The 23,993-nt window shown below is 38.6% G+C and overlaps 1 protein-coding gene and 1 long non-coding RNA gene across 10 annotated transcripts in view; both read right to left on the reverse strand.

Annotated features, from left to right (window-relative positions):
- The window catches only part of KCND2 (potassium voltage-gated channel subfamily D member 2), a 478,528-nt gene that overhangs the window by 428,587 nt on the left and 25,948 nt on the right, over positions 1–23,993 (reverse strand). The gene's annotated exons all lie outside the window — the stretch shown is intronic.
- The window catches only part of LOC144288497 (uncharacterized), a 229,494-nt gene that overhangs the window by 195,750 nt on the left and 9,751 nt on the right, over positions 1–23,993 (reverse strand). For all 8 annotated transcript variants that reach the window (XR_013356359.1, XR_013356358.1, XR_013356360.1 and 5 more), the window contains exon 2: positions 3,097–3,215. This is a non-coding gene — a long non-coding RNA (uncharacterized LOC144288497). The remainder of the gene's footprint in view (positions 1–3,096; positions 3,216–23,993) is intronic.

Genomic DNA, 23,993 nt, shown 5'->3' on the forward strand with positions numbered 1-23,993 from the left:
TTGAATGCTAACCAACTCGTATCTGTATGCCAAAAAAAATTTTCATGGCTTAAAACATAATATGATGCTATTTAGCATATTTAGATAGAAATATGAAGTGTGGTATTGATTATTGATTATGTGGCTTCTTCTACTACATCAAATGGAGAACAAAATATTTCTCTAGTAAAATTTCACATTATAGAGATATAATTACATTAAATCTTATCTCTAGTTTCATGAAATATATAAAATACAGTTATCTAAAGGATATTTTTAAATGTTTCTAAAATGATTTGGACATGTTTTTTCTTTCTCAATATCTTAATGTAGGAAGGAGATATAAAAACATGACACATTTTAGGCAAATTAACTATAGTATTATTTATTGTGGCCTACCTTTAGAAGTGAGAAAGAATTGCTTCTATATTCCATTTTCCTTCTGTTTCAGAGCTAGTATTTTGATAAGCTTATCTACCTTATGAAGAAGTTTAAAAGCCCAGAACCTATGCCTGATGTTAATAAGAAAGTCTACTGTAATATATGAGATATATGGAATAGAATAGCAAATGGAAGGTCTGTGTCCTATTTTTGGTTTAAATTTTTGTTTAAGGAAAGTGTAATTTGGTACAGTGTATTACTATTCTACAATTTATCCTTTAAATGTAAAAATAGTTCTACAGCTACTCCCTTGTTACTTCATGGCAATTTTGGAGGAATGCCTGAGATTATATTTAGAGTCCTGTAAGAAACAAGAAAAAGAAACAACGAATAGCAAACTTAGAGTTCATTCAGGAAGAAAGGTATTAGAATCATCTCTAATAACGAGGCTAATGGAAGGGAACCAGAACTCAGAAAACGTAAAACTAAATGATCTAATGCTTCCATGCAGCAATGCTATAAGGAAGGAGAGGGTGAAAAATAGGAGGCGAAAGGTAAACTATGCTAATCTATTGAGCGCTGATAACGGTAGCATAGAATTGTCTTCAATTACACGTAAATAATTAAAATGGAAATAGCATTTACAAAATTTGAAGTCAACCGTACGCTGACATAGGGTTAGTCTGTTTAATTTCTAGATCGCTATGAGATGTATTAATGATGCTCCGTTTATTTATAAATGTTCATGGCATCGTCTCCAAGAGCAATACAATCGGTTGAAAGCCATCTTTTGAATCTGGTACGCTACATTATCTATAAATTTTATTTGTTCAAATTGACAAAATGTGTTGCCTTATTCTTTGTGACACGAGGCCTTCAAGAGAGTCTTCAAGTGCTAAAAATTTTGCATATGCCACCGAAGGAAGAACTATCTCATGGGTTTTGGTTTGGTTCCCAACCTATGGATTTAGATCACCAGGGAATTATTTCAAAGGGATTTTCAAAGCCACAAGAGCTTAGTAAGCATTACCATTAGAGCAAACAGGTAGGTTGCATACACATGAAGGAGCTGTGCTCATGTTATGATTAAATGTAAAGTATTAAAAAAGTATTAATTCAGCATATGTTTCTGTCATTATGAATGACCTTAATCAACGGAGAATTATCTTTCACATGGAATCAGTAAAAGTGACTGATCTTATTTCTGAAAAAGATGAGGACTGTGATCTAGATATAACAGTAAGATTGGATTTTACGTTTAATCATCCCTTGACTTTCCTTCCTATGGCATAACTGTATAATTTGTACGGTTACACTTTCCTATCTTTAGGCAACTCAACACGTACTCTGAGCTCTTAGGTTCACTCGTTTTAATTGTGTTTTTTCTTGTATGTTCTAATTTGAGTGCTGATGCTAATTTTAGATGTGAGAACTTAAATCATTCGTATTTTCTAGGTCTTGAAAATAAAGTAGGAAAATTGAACCAAGACTTTTTCTGAAGTTCTCTCCAAATCTAACATCCCATAACTCTCTTACACCTTAGAGTACGTGGTGGCAAACACACAGCAGGTGCTTAATGAATGCTTGTTTAATTAATATGGCGTAGCTTTTACTACTTTATACATCTAGGCTGACTGCGGGAATATTGTGTTTCTTAAAGTTTTTCACAAAACTAATGGTTGGAACATCTCAGAACTCTCCGCAACTGATTGATTGGAAATCATTGGGTTTATATTCTTCCCATAAAACTGCAGGTTTTTTACAGCTTTATAGACAATAATGAGTACACTTAATTACATATGCACAGTAGCAATAATCTCCAAAGACAATTTAATTTCTGAAGCTGTGTACTGTAATCTCAGCCAAATCACAGATTCACACAAATCAAACTGGGATGAAGTTTAAGAATGAAAGCCAATCTGTCTCACTAAACCTTTCTCTGAATCTTTGGTAACTTGTAACTTGTAACTCATATTAGGACCAACATGGGTATTTTTAATTAGAGTGAGATGTTCTCAGTAAAAGATATATAACTCACATTGTGCCCAGTTGAATTCAGAGAGCACAACAGATTTTTGGGAGAAGCAAGTAATTACAAGAAAGGACACAAACTTGCTAATTGTTAGGTATGACGCATATACATTGTAGTCAAAATATCTTAAAAGTCAATGAGATACTAACATAAAATCATCTAATTTAAGATTAATGCATCCGTGAGGGTTTGGTGCCATGTTTGGATGGTTTTACTTTTCCAAGGACACTTGCCATTCAGCATAAAACAGATTGATATAAGTATTCCCAACAGATTCTTAAAGAAGTTTGAGATATATTTCTTTTCAATAAAGTACTGAATATATAAATGACTTAAAGATGACCTGCAATTAATATCTCATAATCTGCTTTTTAAAAATACTGAACATCAAGTATAGTAATTCAGTACAATAAATTAAAAAAAAAAAAACTGTACCATTTCTTTGTCAAATGGAAAGCTTTACCCCTCGGCTTTTTTGTTGTTGTTGTTAGGAACACAACATGAGAACTACCATCTTAACGAAACTTGTAGTGTACATGACGATATCGTTAACTTTAGGCACTGTGTTGTAAAGCAGATCTCTAGAAATCACTTATCTTGCATAACTGCTGAAACTTTACCGTTTTAAGGTTTTAACTGGAATAAGGAGCCAATATGTCAACATGATGTCAAAATATCCTGTTAAACGTAAATCTAAAACTTACATTAATGACTTGGCCGTAGCTTAATAAACCCACCGGAGGAAAAAGAAAATCTTTGTACCAAACTTCAATATGTAGAAACAGGAACTCCACACAAGTACGATGTTGAAAGCTTCAAAAGTCTAGGAGAAATACGTTATTTCAAAAATGAGTTTTGATTTAAACGTAAGCTCGAGGTAGTTATGAAAAACATTAGGGGAAATTGGAAAGACCTTGTTAAAATAATTGAGCTTACAGAAGCAGTGATAAGAATGCAAATCTGAAAATTGCCTCTGCATCACATAGCTAGCTAAATAATCCTAGAAGTGGAATCATTTTTCTTTCTCTCAAAGCAAAATTGGAATTTTAATAGGTGCAAAGAAAAGTGGTATGGAAACCAGAAGCACCTGGATTTCCATCTCTTGTGAGACACATTAAGGCACATGAAAAAAAAAAAAAAAACATGGTTTTATCTTTTAAACTTCTAAAGCTGGATGTACTTTTAGTTTTCCTTAATAGTGTATTAGGACTTTACAGCCAAGGATGTATTTAAATTTTTGGAATAAACAAATACCATTTCCGACCTTTCCCCCTTGGAACTACATAAACTGATTGTTGATGTATTTAGACATTTTTAGAATTCTTTCCTTCTTTGTGTTTCAACATGTGCAACTTTGATGCACCTACAAAAACTCCACTTTGGCAATATTACCTAATTGTTTAATTGTAATCAATTTCCATCAGGTGGCAATGGGTGAATCTCTTAGGGTTGATGCTGACCAACTGACCGGACATCCTGGTTCGCCAACTATAACTGTGGCAGGAATAGAAGAAGTGACACACAAAAAAATCTCAGTTCAGTTAAGGCTGTGTGGTATCTGCTGGGTTGCTGTGCATTTAAGAAAGCTGATAGAAGCGTTAAGTATCGTTCACGGAAGCCCAGTGAAAGTGCTTAAGGGAAATGAGCACTTTTACGGAGAGTAGTTGACTAGAAAAAATTGGATAGAGTTCATGTCATCAAGCACACATGTGTCATGCCTGAAGAAGTAAAAGGCCGCTAGTCTTACAGGGTTCGAGTAGGGGCCAGAATTCTGGACAGTTCTAGAAAAACACTGCGTTGCTATTGTCCCCAAACTGGTCTAGGAGAGGGTACTAGCAGATTCTGTGGTAGGAACTTGGTCTGCCGGCTTCCTACGATGAGTCTGCGCAGGCTGGGTGAGTGCCACATGGTCTCTTCCCACGAGTACTTTCTCGGGAAGTCTTCCTGCTGCTGAGGTCTGGTCACATCCTAATGCACTTTCTTGACACTTTATCAAGGAGTCTGATGACTTCTCTAGTTGACTTTCTTCAGCCCATTAGTATTGATTTGGCAGTCCTATGTTTGTTTTGTTTTGTTTTGTTTTTAATTTTCCAGGTTTGTTGAACCCATCCTAATTTCCAAAATGTCAAAGAAAGCTTTCTTAGATATGAAAGCCCAACCAACAGTATCTAAGTTACAGTTCCGAAAATCCTTTTCTCCCCATTAAGTAGGGAGAGAGTATCATGAAATTCATTGGTCACAGGGACCCCAATATAAAATGACGTTATTTTATTTTATTTTTTTTAAATGAGGTTATTTTAACTGTAACTCTTCATCGATAATTTGCTCTTTCTCAGTCAACTACAAATTAGGATAGGCTATTGGTGGTTATAAATGCCACTTGATAGCAGTGAAAAACTTAAGATGTAATAATTCTTAGAGTCTGGAGAACAAAAAATTAGTTTTGATTGATAAATACATTTGTTTTCCAATTGCATACTACATCAAACAGATAAGAATTATATACCTATTGCTCTACCTTCCAAATTGTGGGATATATGTAAGTCTACGAGTTACTTAGGGTAATAAAACCTAAGAATTATTATCTTGGAAGAAAGCTGAGGTTTTATTCATGCATTCTTTGAATGACTATCGAAACATAATTTTTAGGCATTTACTGATAAGATCATTTAACTTGTAAATTCACTCGGAATATTTTAGTTTAAATTTTGTTTTTTACCAAAAATACCTAATAAGGTACCTAATTTTTTAAGGTGCATTGAGGTGTAATTTTAAATTTTACCTAATAATATACCTAACAAGGTCACTTATATGAACATGTAAGGGAAAAGAGAATTATAAATATTACACTAAACATAGTCACTGCCGCTTAAAATATTAAAATTATATCTTATTATCAAATCTTCACGACTAGAAACACTTCTAGAATTAAGTACAATATCTGTAAAAAAATATATAACACACATACAAAAGCCATTGTTTCAATATAAAATAGATGTCTATCTACGAGATGCCAAAGGCCCACGGTTTATTGCCTCCATTTTCCTTTAATTTAAAGATCTGTGCACTCTAAAATATATAGCATCCTTGGATTTGAGTTATCTGCTTACTCCCAAGTTGAAGCTAGTCACTAAGTCACTAATATTTGAAATTGTTAAGTATTAAGAAAAGAAAAACAAAAACCAGTGCTCATTGGTGAAGCCACCAGGCACTCGATGGTACCGCGTGACTTTCCTTACACTTGCAGCAGGGCTTTACGACCGTGGAATTTACAACCTGGTGATCTAGGGAACATTACAGAACCAGAGGGACCCTCACATTGTGAGGCCTTCGGGGATATTCCCGACGAGCGGCACCAGAAAGTCAGATATTTCATCAACACGAAATACGTGACTTTCTATGTCTAGCAAAGGAATTGATGCTGAGATTCATTGCGGGCCTGGACAATTTCAAGTCTCATTCTGCTTCTGAATCTCCCACGTCCTTGCAGAAAACTCAAGGACCACCAGTTTCCAGTGTTTCTGGTTTTGCGGTGTCGCCCTCAAGTAACCTGGAAAGGCTGAAATGCCTACAGACTCTAAGAAGTGTCTGATGCTATGTTGCCAACAGGACTTGTCAGATGAAAGTATGATCGCTGTTAACGCAAACACAGTTTCCTGTGAACGCACCAATTTCTACAGAAAATTCTGGGTCTGCTCAAACTCTTCTTTTGTGAGTGGGAGTCAAGCTTTTATGTGTGGTGGTGGCGGGGGTGGCAGGAAGCAGCAGGCCTAATGAAACGCTGGGCAAGGTGCAATTCTTTCAAGCTTGCATGGATATGAAATAAACCATATTAATGGGTTTTTTTCCCCGTCACAAAGCAATTTACAGGAGACTAAGCTTTAATCAATTGGTCAATTGACGATTTACTTCAATATATCTTTCAATAATTGTGCTTTTCATATTCTCCACAGATTATGTGTATTCGTACCCGTGCGTGTGTGTACATACGTGTATGCGTGTTCTATTAAAAGTTCTCAGTGGCGATCGTTTTCTTCAGCAAAGAAAAAGCTGTGACTTAATCTTCCAATGCAGCTAATGGGCAGATGTGATTTTAACACAGTCAACATTCTATAATATTTCATTATTTTTTTATACCTAATGTAGATTTCCTTGCTTGTATTCTATGTAAAGATTCTTATGAATTTCAAGTCATGTAACATATATCTTGGTGATTGGCTATACTTATGTACTGGTTTGCTTTGTAATATATACAGGCAACAAATTTGTAATTATTCATGCATTCTTTATGTTATTTATAGATCCACTGCTTATGCCAGCCCTGGCACATATTAGTTGGATGAATGACCAGTCAAGCCTCTAAAGTCTGTTTCCCTATGCATAAAATGGGATTTATAATTTCTTCTTTATGGTACTGAGGGATAGCCAGAATAAAATATATGAAATGCTGAGGATTACTAAGTAGTCATTTGATTATGCATTTATTCCTCCATATTGCCTATAAATTACCCATTTTACTAATTAGCCTCCTAAACCAAGAGTCAGAAAAAAAGAAGTCTATATGGTCTGTCTCTTTATTTGTTTGACCTTAAACAATCAAATAACAAAACAAATGCATTTGGAAAATAAATACATGTATGTCTCACATTATTCATAATCTGCCTTCACAAAAGTAATATTAAAAATGATAAATTCACTCAATCTGAATAGTTCTCTTTCCACTTGTATTTTTTTTAACCCTAGTATTGGGGTCTTTTTGAAGTGAACAGATCAGACTGTGTTTTTTGTATTTATATAGAAGAAAAGAAAGCGTCCTAATGGAGGCTTAAAATAGAGGTTTAAATTCCCAGGATTACTTATTATTCAGCTTCCTGGACAGGGATGTGTAAACTGTTGGCTTACGTCTTACAGTATAATATCACAGGATTCTAAAAATATTGCATGTTTCCAGAGAAGGACACTGCTCTTTAAATTGACAAAAAATTCCCTGTAGACCCCTTGAGCAGAGTTTCTTTTTTTTTTTTTTAAAGACTTTTTTTTTTTAAAATTTATGATAGTCACAGAGAGAGAGAGAGAGGCAGATACATAGGCAGAGGGAGAAGCAGGCTCCATGCACCGGGAGCCTGATGTGGGATTCGATCCCGGGTCTCCAGGATCGCACCCTAGGCCAAAGGCAGGCGCCATACTGCTGCGCCACCCAGGGATCCCTTGAGCAGAGTTTCTAAAGAAAAAACAACAACAAAGCTTAAGCACTCCCTCCACCAGCAAGGGCAGATCTAGAAGCGATTCTAGGAGCCGCCAACAGGCACGCGATGGCATTCCACAAAGATCCAGCTGCTACCACTTCACGAAGTCTTCCTATCTTTGCCATCCACATCTTGTAATTACTACTGAAAGGAAAAGCAGAAGGGACAGAAAATGTGGTTCTAGGTAAACCAACTATAGCTATGCTCTCTATATTTAATATTATTACAATGTACTTTTAAACTTTTAGTAATAGCATTTCTTTTCACAAGAAAACATATAACAAGACTTTTCATCCCTCAAAGTCTTTGCCTTCATAATGAAACAAGCTGCCCCTTATCTATTTAATTTTCATGTATAAATTCATATATACATGAAATATATATTATATATTAATATGATACACATAATATCCAAACATGTATATACATATATACTACATGTTAGGACAGTAGCATGAACCACTGTCTTTTTCCATTCATTTGCTTAAGATGATGTTCCTGGTTAGCAGTAATAGAAACTAGATTTCTATTCCATAAGCTGTCTATGTATCCTTCAGTCCAACTTTCTACTGGACCAGCTGCAGAGTATTCCTAGCGAAATTTTCATGAGCTCACCAAGAAAAGTGGAAGTGCAGGAGTAGACAGTTTTTGGCCATAGGGATGCAGAATTGGTTAATAAAGCGCCAAATGGATCAACAAACTACTGTAAGTGAATTTCCTTTTTCAAATGTTGGCAATGGAAAAGCCGTCACAATGTCGTTAACGCCCCGTGTCACACAAGGTGCTTCTCTACCAGATATGCTGTCAGAGCCGGAGGCCTAAGATTTGTGAAAAATATTGGAAAGGATCTAATCAGACTTAAAAAATAATAATAGGGATCCCTGGGTGGCGCAGCGGTTTGGCGCCTGCCTTTGGCCCAGGGCGCGATCCTGGAGACCCGGGATCGAATCCCACATCGGGCTCCCGGTCCATGGAGCCTGCTTCTCCCTCTGCCTGTGTCTCTGCCTCTCTCTCTCTCTCTCTGTGACTATCATAAATAAATAAAAATTAAAAAAAATAATAACAAAAGATCTCTTTTCTGATACTCTTTAAGATAATTTGTGGAGACTCATCCATCTGTCCATCTATCCATTCATACATCCATTTCCTCAACTTTATTCTGTGGTGATTATTCTTACTATTATCAGTATCCATTTTATTTTCTATGATTCCAACAATGATCATGTTTCTTCATGCTCATCCATTTAAAAACTACACTAGAACGATCATTGAACTGACTCGTTCAATTCAGGCAGGGAACAACACCCAGGGAAATTGGTCAAGAATTTCAGCAATTTTTTGAGTATCTTTTATACAATTACTTTTTAGCTGCATGAACTTGGCAAGTGTTTGACAATTTTGCATCCAGTTTACTCATCTAAAAATCGTGTGTAAAAGCATTACCTATAACTTAGTGTTCTAAGAATACTTAGAGGAGATGGAGATGGGCCATGCAGGATTGTTACTGTAATACAGTAGGTGCCCAATTAATATTAGTCATTGCTATTACCAAAAGGAGACAGTTTAGAAACTTTGGGCTCATTCCCAAGTCTTCCTCAAATTAAAATGTCACATTCTATCCCAATTGCCTCTATAATTGAAATCTCTCGTATCACTGTAATGAAAAAATCTGGCAAATATTTAAAATATCTATATTGTTTTCTCTGATTTTTTTCGTTATGTAACAAGGGGTATTTGAATGATTGTCTATAAAACCCTTCAAAAGATCTTTAAAATACACATTCTTAAAAAAAATTAAAAAAATAAAAAATAAAAATAAAAAATAAAATATGCATTCTTATTAAGATACCACTCAGTTTTTTGAGACTTCCATCAAGAAGTATGGACATGTCAGCAACAATTATCAATGTGCACGGTTTTGCTAACAAGAGGACATGCCATGAGTCTATGCTCTATTTACCAGAAACCTAAATAAAAAAGAGGATCAAAAAGCCCCACAAAACCTGTACAGGCTATGAAGGAACACAATGAGCCTAAGATACTTATCAACCCAACAAAATATAAGCTACAACATGTATTTTAACTTTTTATGATATACATTAGCATTTCTTTAATCACATTATTAAATGAAATTTTATTTACTAGTAACTCGACAGTGGAAAATAAAGGCACAGAAACAGACTCAATCCTCTGATTGCATCATTCTGCATGTTTTAAGCCAGAAATTGATGTGAGCTTTCTGCAAATAATAGTTGACAGGTGTTAATTATCTATGGAGAAGAAAAATGTTTCTTTTAAAGAAAAACATAATGGAGGATAAATCAAGTTAAATTGTTCTTCATTGTCCTTAAAAACTGTAAATAATATGTGCCATGCCACTAACTGAAAATTACAAGTTCTATAAATTTATTTGTTGATATTACAAAAGATATGTAATTTTTAAAATTTTAGCTTAACACGGGTGACTTAGTTTCTGATAAGTCATTTATTCTTTATTTACACATTTTAAAGCCCTTCTTTTAATCCTAAAATTAACGTTGTGTGTTGTTAATGGGACTCCCTTTCTTTTTCTCCCTCCCTCTTTGTCTCCCTGTGCTATAATAGAAGAACATGCTACGTGTTCCGCAAACATGGGGGGAAGAAGCACCCAGTGGTTCCTCTTGGGAAAGCCAAGAAAGGACTAACAGGAAAAGTGACGATTGAAATAAGATTTGAAGAAACAATAGAAATCCTTCAAATACTCAGGAGTTTAAAGAGAGAAAAACAGAAAGGATAGCATGTGTGAAGGCAAATATGCATGAGAGGATTCTGCTGGTGGCAAAGAATTTCCCATGCCTGGTGTGTAGACGAAAGAAGAGTCTTTCTTACAGGCCAAAATAGGAAAGTTTGGATTTTTGTATATAGAGAGTTGTTATTGAACCGAGTGATCAGAGATTGGATTAAAGGGGCGAGGGGAGGTGGTGGGGGGGTTGAAGGTAGGAGACCAATCAGTAACACCACCTCCCATGGCTGTACCGGGAATATCCATGAGCGAGGATCTGTGACGTGCTTACAACAGAGCCTTGCACACAGAGAGCCCCGTACGAGCTAAACAAACGAATACTACAGATTTTAACTATTCACTATAGAAACTCTCTTATTTTTATGCACATTACCCTCTTCTTCCTCTAGGGATGTATCCAGCTACATATAAAATAGTGTGTCAACCTTCTAGAAACACTCATATTTAATATAATGCTTCCCCTCTATTCTCTGTTGTACAAAGCCTCTGCTTCTACAAAGGCTTTCTGGTTGAATTTCATGGGGAATAAACACCTTACTTTGTACCAGGCTCAGGGAAGAGTGGTTGCTTGGATGCACAGAGTGCAACACTGGGATTGAGGTCTCATCATTCCCTGTGAAGATGTTTAACTCATTCTCCACCCACGTCTTCCAAAGCATCAAGTAGCTTCCACTGGTGGAGCCTTTATGGTTTCCTACAGCACCCACTGGCTTGCTTTCTGTTGGTGTTCCCTATAGAAAACACTGTTCTTCGCTAATCGACTGAGTCATTTACCCCCATCTACCTATTTCCTATCACTTAAAAACTTACGATAAACATTCATTTGTTGTCACTTCCTCGCCTGGTAGTTTGCTTTCAGTTTAATGAGGTCTCAGAAAGGAGTAGAGACAAATGTGTGCAAGCTTATTTGCAAACTAGAAACCCTTAGTTGTTTTATTCAGTTAAGGAAACTGAGTCTCGCAGTCACATAACCTGCCATTCGCGCAGCTGACAATCGGCCAAGGACAAAATTATTTCTGGATGTACCTGCCTCCGAGGCCGTTTTCTCCTACTGCTTACTTCTTTGAACAAAACAAATATGACCTCTTGATAAGGACACCAGAATGATCAGATCTAAGACATGTTTAGTAACCTGTAACAACCGAAAACAGCGCTTCAAAGAACAAGTCCTATCCATTGATATAATTTGAGATCATTGTGATAACAACAACAAAAAAAAACAACAACACAATGCCTATGCCCCCTTGAAACCTTGATTCTATTATTTTATCTTTACTTGAGTTTTTGTCCACTTACTGTTAGAAAATAATTGTAAATCTTGCTGAGCCCTGAAAAGACAAACAGAAAGAGCTCTCGTGCTGATAGCAGTAAGAATGGTCATGTATCATCTCGGCGTGGTACCGCTTGGAACTATTTCAGTAAACAGGATAAAGCTATGTTGGACTAGAAAAGCTGGTGCCCTCCTATCACCTTCATAGGCGCCCTACCGTGATTATGAGAAACACGGACAGAAAACCACCTTTATAATCATAAAAGGTTTTACATCATTTTTAGGCTGGACTATGGATAAGGCTAAAGGATCTTTTTTCCTCCCTCTCTTTAGTAAAGCCCTCCAGCAAGTGATATTCCAGGGGAAAAAGTACAAGAAGAAGTTCTAGGTTTAAGATAGTTGCTTTTCAGCAGCTGCAATGTTAAAGTGGTAACTGTCCACATAAACAACTCAAATATATGTTTACTTTACATGTACTCATGGAAAGGGGCGGGGGGGGGGAAGGCTTGCATCATAAAATTCTAAAACTCACAAGTTTCAGCTCTCCTGTCACATCTCAGTGCATTTAATATCCTTCTGCCGCATTATTTACGACTTCACAAAGAAAGTAGTTATTTCCTATTATCTGTTCAATAAATAAGTAGAGAAATGCAGGCTGCAGAGATACAATTTGTTAATGAAATAGCCCAGAGAATCTTCACGGTGTCTGGTCTCGGAAGCTTGCGCAGCATCTATTAAAGCTTGCTTCGGTTTTAAAGAGTAACTGCAATTTTTACACATTGATATGTTCCACTCAGATGGCCGAGGCACGCTTCCTCGGTAGATTACGCAACATGAGTAATGCGCGCTGTGATACCACATATATCTGACCACACAGGCATGTTCCAACAGTTCTCTCTACTTGCCCGACCTTTTTCTATTACTGGGAAGACTGCCTCATTTCAGAAACAAGATAGATGCAGAATTTCCAGTTCTTGGAACCATTTTCAGGAGACAGAAGTCTTGCGGGTTGTGGTTCACGTCCAAATACGGCACAGTGAACGCGCTGTGTTCAGGAGATCACGCTATTTTAGTACCAGTTACAGGGAGCCCACGAGGTAGGCACGGATTCCCAGGTACATCACTATTCCCTCAGTCGTGTGCTTTCACCGCCTTACAAAACAACAACAAAAACTCCCAAATGCCATCTTCTAAAAACATTCAATGTTTGGTGATAATCCCCCTAGGAAAAGAAAAAAAAAATACTAGAAAGGAAACATATTATATAAGATATGAAAACTCCTTTTTAAAAAAAGACTTATTTATGTGATTTTGAGAGAGAGAGAGAGAGTGCACGTGCACACCAGCGAGGGGGGAGTGGGAGCAAAGGAAGATGGAGAGAGGGATTCCCAAGCAGACTCCTTGCTGAGTGCAAAGCCCGACGCCTGGCTCCATGTCATGCCCCTGAGATCATGACTGGGGCCAAAATCAAGAGTCCGGCGCTCAATTGACTGAGCCACCCAGGAGCCCCAATACATGAAAACTTCTCATCTTAAACACAGCAAGGATTTTAGGTGTAAACCTATGAATGATGGACTTTGATCTTTTTTTTATAAGATTTTATTTATTTATTCATGATAGACATAGAGAGAGAGAGAGGCAGAGACACAGGCAGAGGGAGAAGCAGGCTCCATGCTGGGAGCCCGACACAGGACTCGATCCCGGGACCCCGGGGTCATGCCCTGAGCTGAAGGCAGAGGCCCAACCACCGAGCCACCCAGGGATCCCTGATGGACTTTGATCTTAATCAAAACATGAGAGTGACCGACTGATGCTGAGGTCTGACAGTCTTCCTTTCTTACTAAAGTACAGTTGAATTTGGCCTAAGAATAAGTATCTTTCACTAGGGTTGGGGTCGGGTATTGCTCACAATTTGTATGACACACTACAGTGCTTAACGCCGGGGACGGTCGATGCAAACACGTGTCACTAACTTTGATGCCGAATATTATTTGTGAACTAGTAATATTCCCTTGGATTTAGAACAAATAATTGTATTAACACACTTTAGGTAATGTTCAAACCCCTACAATAATTTTTAGTCAAATATATTAGAAATGCACACTTTATTTTAATAGCAATAAACATACAATAAAGCAATTGTGAAAAAAAGTATTTCTTACCAGTGGACATAATAATAGCCATTAATATAAAGATTGCTTTGACTGAGACTTTCAGTAAGAGTGGCAATTAATATTTTTGTAGAGTTTCTATCATAGAAACAGTGCTGTTTCATGTAACTTATTTTGAAATTCAGCTAGTGATATACCTAACGATGTTCTATAGAATGGTTTATATATTACAACATATTTTTTATGTTCTTTAGAGGGTCCTCAATTCATATTTAAATAGCTAACAGTTAAACATCAGGGGATCCCTAGGTGGCTCAGTGGTTTAGCGCCTGCCTTTGACCCAGGGCGCGATCCTGGAGTCCCGGGATCGAGTCCCACATCAGGATCCCGGCATGGAGCCTGCTTCTCCCTCTGCCTGTGTCTCTACCTCTCTCTCTATGTCTATCATAAATAAGTAAATAAATAAATCTTTAAAAAAAATAAAATAAACATGATCAAATCTAACTCAATTCATCTAAAAAAGCATTTTTGAAACTTTTGTTTTACAGAATTCTCTTCTGTGTACCCTATTTCAGATAGCTAAAAATATTAGGAGCCATAAGATCTTAGTTTGAGGTAGAAATATCTGAGCGGCATCCAGGCCTGAGAATCACCTGGAACTTCTCCAGAGTGCACTTACCTGGGAGGAATGTTTATGCTTTTTATTGTGAGAGTTTGGTCTTCCCTATTTACTGGAGTGATTACCAATTTGTCAGGAAGGACTAAGATGTTAAAATATGATCATTTTAAAAAATACACCAACATACATAAGCACACATATGTCTATTTTCCCAGTCTTAATAGTGGCTACTCATATATGACTTGTAGTTTAATATCTTTATCAATCTTTGTGCAATTTTCACTTTCTAGTTCCTTTTATTAATTTTGTGGAATGCTCTATGATCACAGTGTCCCGGAAGGTAAAGCATTAAGTCATCAATCTAAAAAGTGGTGTAAATATTCTCTATTTCTCTGCTTTATCCTATTCCTAGATTTATCTCCTCTTTTCTTTGCCCTGTCTCTAGCTGTACCTGAAGATTTTTCATGCCTTGCCATATTTTTAAGTTGCTGGAAATAAAACATATTTGGGTTGAAGGAGAGAGGAAATATGCAGAAGGTGTAGGAGTCTGCATCTGAAAAAGTTCTATGCACAAAACCCCATGGCCCCACCCCATACTCAAACTTATACACACAAACGTGGAATTTTACAGAGAAGGTTTTTAAGGAATCTGGAAATTATTAGTTTATGAAGAATACACCTCATAAAATTAGGGATACTTTTTGCAAAAACATCAATTTTTTTTTACAATGGTAGGAAGAAACATCACTAATGAACTTATGTCCAATATTGTTTATATAACAGAATGACAAATTTTCTGTAATATTTCAATTTGTTGTACAGTCTTCTAAACTTTGTTATTTAGTTTTTAAAATTTAAGACTAAATTCATCAAAGGTTATTGAATATATTTCTATAGGCAGGGCATCATCAAGAGTTCAAAATAATAACTAAATAAATGGCTGTCAAAAACAGTAATTTTTTTTTAACAACAACAAAAGAATCATAGGTTCGAGAAAAGAAAATGGTGGATGAGTAGAGTGAGGTATGGTCATAAAAGACCCGTAGATTTTGTGAGGCGGTGTCTAAGTGGTGTTTTATGGAGGAGGAAGCATCGAAGACAGACCATAAAGCAACACGGGATTGCCAACACTAAGGGAAGGGACGTAAAATTCTTGGTGGAGGAATGAGTCTGGGCCCCCACTACGCCAGCCACTTTGCCCGCGTCATTGCAACAAATCCGCAAACACCTCCACCCTCAAGGCGCCGTCGTCCACGTAGTAAGATCAGTACTATCCTCACGGAGGTTAAGAACCTTGCCAAAGGTGAAAGCCAGGTGAGCTTGAAGAGTCTCACAAACTGAACTGCTAGCAGTGGTTGGATCCATTAAAAAAAAAAAAAAAATCGGAATTTAAAACACTGCTCACAAAATCAAAAGTCAGCCAGCAGTAAAAAAGTTTATTACTGAGAACCTACAATTCCTTTCATTCGTCAGGAAAACCTGGGCTATCCCTGGGGCAGACACGTTAGGCTCCATTGAGAGGGTAGTGGAGTTTAAACATAAAAATCCAGGGAGGAAATATTTCAGAGGGGTGAATGCAAAGACCTGCAAAGTCACTGAGGATTTTGAGTCGGAAAATGCAAGTGGAGCTGCGTTTTGAGAAAAATCAGCTCATGGTTAAGTATAAAGGAAACTCAAGTGGAAAGCAACCAGGAACGGTTTTATCCCGGCTTTATTAAGATCTAAGAAAAAAAAAATCCCTTATTGTCTCTGGATTGAAGGTATGTCACCTACTTAATTTCCTTTATTGCAGGTTGTCTACTTTTTTTTGACTTTACCTTATCACTAGCCCTCTCCTCATGAAGGCTCCAGGGTGAGATAAAATGTCATAGCGACATAGGAAGGGCCACATGGGGGTAAAAAAAAAAAAAAAAAAGAAAGAAAGAATATGAATTTATGTCTGGCTTAACTTGGACACATTTTTAACTGAATAGTTTGAACCTACAGCCTCATAATTTTCATGCTCTTGAAAAAGACACTTGTAAAATTATTTTCTTGCTACTTTTCAAAGCTCTGGTTCAGAAAATTACTACCCTTTTGATGTGAAGGCTGATGTAACTAATTATAGCTAGGAAGACACAATTCCTCCTTTAATAATAAAGAAACAGCAATCTTTCACCTAGAATGTAACACAGTGTCTGGATTTGAAGCATGAAAGATTAAATCAGTAAGCTTTGAAATTCCATTATATTCAAAGAGGCAATGTCTCCAAGGACAATAATATTGACAATAGAAGGAGGTTTCTTCAAGAGCATTCCAGCCTGTTAGCACCGGCGGGGCCGCGGAACGGAGGCTGGGAGGAAGGCCAAGAGACGTGCGCTCCTGTCCGGGCTCGCTTCATCACCGGGGACTATTTTGGTCAAATCAGTCAACGTCTGTAGTTCAACAATAAGGGCAATAACTAGCTTCAGCCACCAAGTCACCGTGGAGGGAGAGGACGAGGAACAGAGAGGGGGAGAGAGAGAGAGAGAGAGCAAGAGGGCGTGGGAGGAGGAAGAGATGGTGCAACAGAAGGGCGACCGAAAGACCGGCGCTGGAGAAGGAGGAGGCCACAGGGGTGGCGGGTCATATGTTAGGGTTCTTAACTTTGACATCAGAATGCACCGGAGGGCTTTTACCAACACAGTAATGGGGCCTACTTCTAGATTTCTGAGGCAGACTGTGGGGTGAGGGGACGAGGGCATGTGAATTAACATCTCTAAGTTCTCAGGGGCGACAGGGCCGCCCGTGTTCTCAAACACCGGGATAGCTCCCCATCTATATGGAGTCCCGCCGAGATAAACCAACGGGTGTGCAATCCGGTTTGTCCTTTACATTCAGAAAACCGTTCCACCTGCCATCCTTCCGTCTTTCTCAAAGTCATTACCATCTGCATGTGCTGTGTTATTTGTTTCAAAGCACTGAACGTCTCCTCCCGGTGCACGGGGTAGGATCATTATCACTTCTATGTGCTGTGATTAAATGGGTTTCCCTTGTATCCTACTACCCATCAGAGGTGGGAAGGAAAGAGCCCCAAGTAGCAGTACACAGTTACGCCGACGGGGTAGTGGGAGAGAAAACGGGCGTTCTGATTCACTGCGGTTGCTGGTAACCTTGGCCTCCCTGTTCCAGGACGCCTGTTGGTGCCGCGTGGAAGAAGCTTCATTAACTCAACAGCGACAGGTACGGCGGCAACCACGATCGGTGACAGCAGTAATTGAGCGCTTACTCGGAGCGGGGCTCTTGGGCAGTGCTTTACGGGCGTTAGTGATACTGAATCCTCCCCCAACAACCCTAAGGGAACAAGAGGGTCCCACTGCACCCTTCCTGGTCCCATCGATCCTTTACTGTTCTTCAATCTGCGCGGGTATGATTTCGAAAGCGACACTGAGCACACGGAAAAAGGTGGGGGTGAATCCCTGCTCGGGATGAGGGTAGAAAGGTGCGCTCTCGATTTCTCCCAGCTCAGGATGCTTGGGTGGGTGGAGACGAATCTTGTTTTCTCCGACTCTGGGTGAATATCCCCGAAAGTCGTTCTAGACCTTGGAATTGTCCAAAGAGATGCTGGGGGGTCACAAGAGGGATGCCGCTAATTCGGCCCAAATCAAAACTCTGCCCTTGGCAGAACAGTGAGAAGAAACACGAGGAAACTCTTTTTTCAGAACTTTACTCGGGATGCTAAGATGACTTTGGGCGACACACATTTAAGAAAAAAGCACGTACGCGATGCAAGGCCTTCTCTGGGTTTGCAAGGACAAGTCTTTGAGGATCTTATCGTGGACCTCTTAAACCTCTTATTCCGAGAAAGGAAAGAATGGCTCTGTTTACGGGTGCACTTCCCTACTTCTGCGGGAAAAGATCACCAATTTTGTTGCTTCATCATCTGTAGAGGTAAGACTGTGTTTTTCACGATTATAGGTGACTCTGGTCGTACATCTCTGGGAATAAACCTCATTATCTACTCTTTCTTGAAAACTGCGGTATCTCTCTTCATCAAGTAATTGTCTCATCTCTCCCTGCTGTAATCTATGAAAATTTTATTGCCAATTTTATTGACTTGACAGTTTTCAAGTCATTTTGACTTGTAATATCCATCTCCCGTCTTTTCTTTGTAACGAGTATCTGCCAAAAAAAGTAAAACTTATTAGCTACGGCACTTTGAATCGTGTGCCATGCAGCACGGGGAACAAGGTGTGCTGCGAAGGATGGGAACGGGGTGACGGGGTGACTGAGGGTATGGCATCTTGTTCGTATTTCTACTGTCTCTGCCTCTACACAGCTGCATGACCTTGTGAAGATCACTTCACCTTTATGCGTCTCGATTCTCTCATATTCTATAAAATGAGAGCATTAGACTAGGTAACTCCTAAGATCAACTCGAGCTCTCCAAATGCAGAATTTATTCTGATAGCCTGTCTGTAGTCCTGAGACGGGTTACAGGTTAAAAGGCGCTGCGGACAAGACCGCAGATAAAGCCCTCAGCTCAGAAATATGCTTTTAAATAGTATTGTGCTTGAGTCCTAACAAGAAGGCATTACATTCTCTGATAGAACTGAAATTAACAAGCCATTTTTTAAATTTTTTTTATAAGCCATTTTTATAAGAGTCTTCTAGATTCAGGGCGGGGGGTGGGGGTGACTGGGTGACGGGCACTGAGGGGGGCACCTGACGGGATGAGCACTGGGTGTTATTCTATATGTTGGCAAATTGAACACCAATAAAAAATAAATTTATAAAAAAAAGCCTTCTAGATTCAGACATTTCAGCCACACATAAAACATTTTTAGGACTCCTTTTAAATAGTATCTCAGTGCATTGATTAATATTGCCTAAAGTGCATCGTATAGGCCATAAGTCACCCATTCTCTTCTGGCAATAGAGTAACAAGGTGAGTTGTTGGGAGAACTGGTTTGAATTTTCAGGAAGTCTTCACTAGTGATGTTGGTTATTGCGGACGAATTAGCCGGGTAAATCATTCTCCGTATCACATATTTAAATATTTAAGATCCAGAGGTGGAGTCTTACAGCAACAAACCAAAATACTGACACCTGTGTAGCTCGTTGCTCTAACCTCTAGCAAGTAAACTAAAGCTCTATTTAAGGACGAAACACACAATGCAGGGACACGGAAATCACACGTATGATCCTAGCAAACATGCATTTTGGTAAAGACTTGTCCCCCGGTCGCCTACTTCAGCACTGTGGTTGTGCAGACAGGATGGCAGCACATGTTCCTGCCGTTTTTGATAATTAATAAGTCGATTAGAGATAAAGCCCATTTATATTCTCTATCTGAATCTGGACTTACACAAACGGCAACTTTAAGCACCTATCTCTAAGCACGTAACATAAGTAAATCTAAAATTTTTAAGTCGAGAAAACTCAAATACTACATCCAGCAAAAATAACATTAGAATAATAAAATTTCACAAGTGGCCACACTTTTATTCCTTGGAGGAAACTGCGGTGCCATGGAACCAGACCCAACGCGGTAGCGATTTTCATGGTACTCGTTGTGAAGAAAGTTGGCGATTCCAGGATTTAACAAATTGGCGGAAATGATCCTAATGTTTCATTTAGCTTAGAAATAACAATGACAAAAAAAATAATAATAAAATCCCCTGAAGCCTGTTAAAGCCTTTGGATGACAATGCCCCCCCCCCCCACGCGGCTCTCCCCCCACCCCCCGCAAAAAAATAAGATCTTTGGCAAATGTGGCAGGAAACATTCAACATCACCTGATTCTAGTTCTGCTCCATTGCTTCACTGAGGGGACGATCATGCCTCCGTGGCAGCGTTTTTATGTTTACTGCTCAGAAGCAGGGATTTCTATGATCTCACCTAGAAGTGAAAGATGGCAGAGACGACGGCAGAGGGGAAGGGTTGCAATAATAATCATAAGCTTGTTGCGAGGACTAAATGAATTTATATAAAACCCTTGAACAGCACTGGCTCCCCGGTTAGTATTACTGAAGTTCTAGTTACTGTTGGCTGCAGGTCACTGTCCGATTGCCATGTGCAATTCAACATGCCAAACGGAGGCATCTGTGCAGACGCTTACTGGGCTCTCCAGGGGCACGTTATCACTTCCACCGGTAGTTAATGGAAGTACCTTCCTAATAAAAAAAAAAATTAAATTCTATTTCACAGCTATGTTGGTCCGAATATAAATATAGGAATGTTAAATATTCATACAAACGTGGCCTACACATTCACGTGTCCTTAGTTTAAATGTAAGTAAACCATTTTCACGTAATGTGGGTTGTAGGTACTATGTCTACTGTGCTCCCTGCGGAGGGAGCCTGGGGACGTCAGAATCTTAGTGAACGTGGGAGTCTGTGGGGGGACAACGGCTCTTAGTCAAGCTTCCAGATGCTATCGAAGGCCTTCACTCGACCGCAATTAGTTTCTCTGTTAAATTTATGAGAATATTTTATAATTCATCAGCAACTATACAAATGACCTAATCAAAAAAGGTAACGCAATCCGGGCCTATGTTCACGGGTGTTTTTGGTTTCCTGAGTAATATCCACGTTCGCTACGTATTTTAAGGCTAAACAATATGCTTCGGATGATAACAAATGAAAACAACACATACCAGTACCCTTAAGTAGCAATCTAAACGCTCTTAGTTGGGTTTCTGAGTCTTTCTGCAGACTCAGCGATCAGAATGCAAATCCACTACTCAAGGACATCATATGAATTTATGATTTACTCTTGTGGAAACGCCACTTAGTTCTTTATCTGTTTGTTGCAAGGAGTTCACTGTGAGTTTTAAGTTTTATCACCCGCCTCTTTTCTGGACGTGGCACGATGGATTTATTAACGGATAAATAAATACCCTACTAACACGAATTACTTCATTCTAAGTTAAGCCAATGGAGTGAAGTGAGTCTTTCCCAAAAATGTTCTACAAGAAGAGTCTGTCCTTTATCAGGGATTTTTTTACTGGGGCCCAGCCTCATTGTTCCCATCAACAGGACCAACCATTAGAAACCATGGCTCTTTCTTTTTTTTTCTTTTTTTTTTTTTTTTTTTCCGTGGCTCTTTCTTAATGCTAACCTTGCTACGACCCAGCACAGATATTCTTGGCCAGTTCTGTATTTTTATTTGCAGAGCTTCGTATATATCATAGCTAGTTCTGCTACGTGCCAAATAAGGGTCTATTTCTATAATAAGGCGGGAAGGCCATTCTGGTTCAACATTAATCTTCAAAAGGAAATACTACTGGGACCTAAATATTTCATCTCTTCTGTCAGAAACCCCTGGAAGGGCTGCCTTACGGGGAGGCGTGGCCATATTCAGGCTCGTCAAGAAAGATTTTCATGGAGAAACTACCAAGAAACCTCTTCAGAGACACGGAGCATAAGGATCTTGTCCCTTTTCTTTCTTTTTCTTTTCACTCTCTGGAATGCAGATGTTGTATCTAGAGCTCCGTTAGCGGTCTGGATCAGAAGGTAGAAGCCATGTGTTGGATTTGGTCGGGAAGTTGATAAAAGAAGCCTGTGTCTCTGATGAAGAAATCCCCAAAGCAGCTCTGGAATACTGATCTCATTTATTTAAGAAATAAAGACATTTTTCTCTTGTTTAGGGATTTCAATTTCAGCTTTTCTCTTATTTACAGCTCAATCTAAATCTAAACCGCACGTATGTGGTGCTTAAAAATGAGTGAACAGGGACGCCTGGGTGGCTCAGTGGTTGGGGGCCTGCCTTTGGCTCAGGTCGTGACCCCAGGGTCCAGGATCAAGTCCCGCATCAGGCTCCCTGCAATGAGCCTGCTTCTCCCTCTGCCTCTCTCTCTGTGTCTCTCATGAATTAATAAATAGATCTTTAAAAAAATAAAAACAAAAAAAAATAAAAATGAGTGAATAGGGGCATCTGGGTGGCTCAAGTGGTTGAGCGCCTGTCTTGGGCTCAGGGCATGATCCTGGGGTCCCGGGATTGAGTCCCACGTCGGGCTCCCTGCAGGGAGCCTGCTTCTCCCTCTGCCTGTGTGTCTCTGCCTCTCTCTCTGTGTCTCTCATGAATAAATAAATAAGTCCTTGATAAAAAAAAATAAAAATGAGTGACTATTAACTAAATAGCAAAATAGTGACAAATTCAGATATCAAAGAGATTTTCACATGCAAAAGTTTCTCTCTCTCTCACACACACACACACATTGCATGTTGACAGTATGATAGCTAGGACTAGCTCACCCCTTATCATGCTCCCCGTGACTTATTTATTTAATGGCATTTGTCTGTTTTTTTTCTTTTACCTACAGCACAAAGCATCACTAAGAAAATAAGACAAAGCAGAACCGTCAGCAATAAGTGAGGCTAAATGGTGCATCTTGCACTGACCAGTGAATCTCTCCCCAGCTCTTTCCCTTGCATCGGTGATTCGTCAAGAGCCAAGGGTCATCTCACAAGTAGCTGAAGAGCTACACTCTCTAACAGGCCTCTCAGTCATCATCAACCTGCACGAGCAGAATAGAAATGGATCTTAATTCTCTGTGCGATTTTTCCAAGATTAGGCTTTGAGAGACACATTTCCTATTTCGCTATAACATACGTTATTTTGAATTCATTAAAGCAGAAACTAAAACTGATGCTTACATCAACATCCTCGTCTCAGAAAACTTTTTTTTTTTTTGTGATCAGTTCTCAACGTTTATTTTTAGAGTTTATTAGCAGAAGCACCAGAAACGTATGGCTGGATAGGAAGTGCTCTCAATCATCCATTGTCCAGATCATACTGAATATTCAATTTAAAATCAGGAACTCATCAATCACGAAACAGTCAAACTGAAAAGGGATTAAAGGGCCAGGAAATTTTAGTCAGTGGGTTGGTACATTCCATATTTCTGGTTGTTCTGAAGGTGAAAACATTATTTTTTATTTTCAGTACCACCACAGCACAATGACATGGTGGGTGTGTTCTAGTTAAATGAGTTCTCTTTTTGGCGATTGTTCCAATTGTGCAATGAAGTTAACTTGCGGAGAGGATAGCCCGCGTAGAAACCTGCGATATCTACATATAGAGACCTTTCTTAGGACGTGCGTGCATGTCCAAATTACTTCTTCAATTATGCATCTTTTTTTAAAATTTTTTTTTAATTATGCATCTTTAGAAATACAGGCTTTACTAGCCACACAGTTAAAATGCATTGACTACCAATGCTTCATCCAACAAGGCAGCTGCTAGCCGCATGTGACTATTTAAATTCTAGATAATTAATATTAAATAATAGAAATTAAATTTCTTGGTCACCCTGCCCATACTACAAGTGCTCAACAGCCACAAGTAGCTAGTGGTTACTGTCTTGAACAGATCGGATACAGAACAATTCTATCATCACGGAAGCTCAATGGGACAATGCTGAACTAGACTTTCCATGTATCAACACACTTTGAAAGAGTATTAATCTAATTAAATGAATTTAATCTAAAACTGAAAAGTTGACGTGTTCACAGTGACTTTTACACAACAGAACTTCTAAAATGCCCAAAAGGTGTCCAAAGGATTTCAGTTAGAGGCCAGGAGGCTTGAAACTTCATGGGAAATGATAGC

The sequence above is a fragment of the Canis aureus genome, chromosome 18 (genome assembly GCF_053574225.1).
Source record: "Canis aureus isolate CA01 chromosome 18, VMU_Caureus_v.1.0, whole genome shotgun sequence".
Taxonomy (NCBI): domain Eukaryota; kingdom Metazoa; phylum Chordata; class Mammalia; order Carnivora; family Canidae; genus Canis; species Canis aureus.